This window comes from Centrocercus urophasianus, unplaced genomic scaffold (assembly GCF_019232065.1).
Source record: "Centrocercus urophasianus isolate 14NV4802_14NV808 unplaced genomic scaffold, USGS_Curo_1.0 seq_1243, whole genome shotgun sequence".
Classification (NCBI taxonomy): Eukaryota; Metazoa; Chordata; class Aves; order Galliformes; family Phasianidae; genus Centrocercus; species Centrocercus urophasianus.
This window is the reverse complement of record NW_024884413.1, coordinates 6,601-10,487: the sequence shown is the minus strand read 5'-3', so window position 1 is coordinate 10,487 and position 3,887 is coordinate 6,601.

Sequence of the window (3,887 nt, the reverse complement as noted above, 5' to 3'; positions counted from 1 at the left end):
AACCCCAACAACAACCCAACCTGAACAACCACCCAACCTCAACAGTCAGACAAGCTCTCAATGACCACCCAACCCCAACAACAACCCAACCCCAGCAACCACCCAACCTTAACAACCACCCAACCAACTCCAACAACCACCCAACCTCAACAACCACCCAACCTTAACAACCACCCAGCCTCAACAATCACATAAGCTCAACAGCCACCCAACCCCAACCACCCAACCTTAACTACCCAACCCCAACCCTCGCCCAGCCATCCATCCTGGACCAGGCTTTGAGGTGAAGCCTGCGCTGTGTGGGCGCAGCACTGCACTGCAAAGGATGCCGTTCTGTTGTCACACCTGATGTCCTCGTTGCCTTTCCATGGCCGTGCCCGTGGCCAGGCCTCATGTGCTGTGTAATTTCTCAAGCCGCCGCGCATCTGGAGGCGGCGGATGGGCAGGAGGGCATTCCACTGCCAGTGGAAATCCGGAAATTATTCATCCTGGTGGCTCTGCCAACGAGCGTGGGTAAATCCCTTTGATTTCCCATGCCTCGCTGTCCACATCTGTATAAGGGAAAGGGGGAATAAATGGGCTTGGAAAGCCGTGAAAACACCCTTTCAAGTCAGCCTGATGAAAACTTCATGTTCTGCAGCCCTCTGCTTCAAGGAGAGGAATCTATTTCAGAGGCAACGCTGTGTCTTTTTCCTATTTAAACCTTCTAAATCTGCTGGAGCATTAAAAATATTTGGCATTTCCACAGCACATTTCATTCCCAGCTCCAAATGCGTTTTACAGACATTCATTAATTAAGCCCCATGAAACCTTTGGGAGAAAGGGAAGCAGGACTCATTAATTTGCTGTTTGCGTGGCTGCGGTGCCACCGCGCCGTGCTGCGCTTTGGGATCGCTGCTCCTGCCACCCCCAGCCCCCATCCTGCAGCACCAGCCCCATCCATTTCGCCCTGCTTCCTCCATCCAGCTCTCCCTTCCTCTTTACCAGCTTTACACTTCACACCTCCACATTTCATTTTTCAGGTTTCTGTGTGCATTATCACAAGCGCTTTTGTTCAAGGCCGCGGTTCCAACCTGGCCCTGCTGCCACCCGGCCCTCAGCGCTGCACCTCTGCTTCCCGGCAGGAAAAGCACCGCATGCTGTAAATGCCTTTCACATGTTCCCCAGATCCCAGTTAAATAGAACCCCCGAAGTCTCCCAAAAGCATGAAAAATGCATTTATACGACGCTGGAAGGGAGATGTGTTCCATAACAGCTCTGCTGACCAGGCGTGCTGACTTGTGTCATGCGGAGAGGGAAGCAGAGGGGGTATTTCGTGTTGCTCCAAACTGCCGATGGGACTCCATCTCTCGCAGCAGATCCAGGAACTTCCTCGTTACCGTTATTGTTTGATTTTATGGGCCATTTGATATTTATTTTTATTCCTATTCATTATTTGTTGAGTGCACTCAGCCCCGTCCCCACGGAGCCTGACTTATATCTAAGGTGATTTTTACGAGCAGCGTTAGCGCAGCAGCACTGCTGTAATGCATTGATCCTGCACACAGCCGCCAGGGCAGCCCAGCTCTCCTACTGTGGAGAGCTGCGATCCCCCCATAAAAGCCCAAATCCGACTTACAGGGGAAGAAACAAAGGGATCAGCCCCAAACTTTGCACATCCCTCATTTTCCTGAGGCTCGCTGTAAGCCGTCAGGATGTTGGAGCCACACAGGCACGAGGCCCAGCCCTGGGCCTGCTCAGCACACCCGACCTCCCTCCTGTCACAGCCTCAAGTCCCACATCTGTGCTCCACATCTGCCCCGGCACTGCAGACTCCCCATAAAGTCCTGGGCTTCCCCCCCCCCCACTTGTCCCACTAATGCCCAGCAGCAGCTCTGCACACTGCTGTCGCTCAGCTCCATTGGCTGTGGGTGCAGGCAGCCATCAGATGGAGCTTTTTTTCCCGATTCCTGCTAGATTCTCCCCAGCACAACGCAGCCTCTCGCCTCCCCTCACGCTGTCGGTACAGAGCAGCAGTTGGGTGACCTCTCTTGCTCACTGCCTCCACACAGCGCCAGCACCAGCGCTGCTCCGTCTCCTGCTGGCACAGTGCTGGTGCCACTTCTGGTGCTGGTGCCATTTCTGGTGCCGGCAATCGCATCCCTCTCCGTTCCTGGTTGGCTGCTCCCCCTAATCCCCGTGTAATCCCAGCAAGCACAAGAGCTGGGGAAGCACACGGGCTGGGGCAGGCCCGCACGTGCCAGGGCCGTCCCTTCCCCTTCCTTCCATTTCACCCCATCAGGACGCCCTGCTCGTGTCTCCTCACGGCCGCACTCTGGCACAGAGATGCTCCCGGTGCCTCCCGGGGGGCTGTGAGCACGGCACACCCCCTCCTCCTCCCTCACAGTGCTCCCGTAGGGCACAGAGCAGCTCACCACAGAGCTGAAGCAACGGTGCGTCACAGCATCCTTGCTGGGATGGAGACCGCCGGCTCCTTGGCCAGGGGAAAGCACGGCCATCGCATCCCGTACAGCCAACAGCTGTGTCCGTGCACCCATAGGTGTAGGCACGGCCGTGCCCTGCAAGCTGGAGGCCAACTGGAGCGGAAAACCGGCAGCGGTGCCACGTGGGCTCTGCTTTGCGGGGCGGCTGCACGACACTCGGCGTCCTTCCGCTCCCAGCGCCGCCTTCAGCGTCGCTCTCCGTCCCCAGCGCCGTCCGACAGAGCCGCGATGCAGCAGAGCGGCCCGGCCCGGCTCGCACGTGTCGTCCCCCGGTGAGCAGCGGGTTGCTCCGCCGCCGGGCGCCCAGCAGGTGCTGCGGGAAGCCGTTCCCACCCGCGCTGCCAAACCGCAGCCATACGGCCGCGCTCCCCCTGACCAGCTTGGCTGCGCTCCTCACCTGGCAGAAGAACACACGGCAGCGAGAATAAACACGGAGGGAAGCGAAAGCCCCTCGCGGCCCAACGCACGCGGTCTGCGTTCCAAGAAGTAATGAAGCCCAGGGAATGGAAAATTAATGTCACTTGGCGGCGGGCGGAGGCACGCAGCGCAGTGCCGGCTGCGGATGGGGCGCTCCGGCCAGCGGCACCGCGCCGATCCCTGCCGCCTGGACACGGGAAAGGATTTGGCTTTGTTGCTCCCCCTCTCCCCCGAGCCGTCCCTCGAGCTGGGCTGGAATGTGCGTGGTAGGGACAGAACCAATCCCATTAGCACCAGGAGATTGTTTTTCGTTTGGTTTTCCTGTTGCTGAATCACCGGCGGCTCTTCCCCCCCCGGGGGGGGGGGGGGGTGTGGGGAGGAGGATGGGCAGCTGATCCCCCCCAACGGCAGCCGGTCCGACCCATCCTCATCCTCACTCCCCTGATGAAGGTTTACCCCCCCCAGAGCCCCAGCCCGATGAAGTTGCTCGGGACAGCAGCGGTGTGGCCGCGCATTGAGCAGAGAGCGGTGAGGACGCAGGCAGCCCTTCCCCAGACGAGGAGCTCGGGCCCTCTTTCCATCATCTTCAAAACACGCGCTCTGTGAAGGCCCAAAACCGCCGCTTCCTCCCCATTGTGTTCCCTTATCAAAGCCCTTCATTCCTCGCTGTGAGCCGCGGAGAAGCCTTGTGTGGCTGCTCTGTGCTCTGTGCCCAGCCGGCCCTGCTGGGAAAGAGCGGGGGGAGCAGCGGGTGCAGCCCCCCCGTCCATGGATCGAACTGCGATGGACACAGCGGGGTGCACGAAGGGGGCTTTGGGGACCCTTCCCCACCCCCCCATCCCAGCCCTGGGTTTCTGCCCCATCAGCTCCCGGGGAGGGAAATCCGTGCGTGAACGCACGGCAGCGTGTGAGCGGCGGTGGAGCGGGGCCAGCTCCGGGCAGCTGAGATTTCAGTGGGGCAGCGGGGGGGGGGGGAGGGGGCGCCCC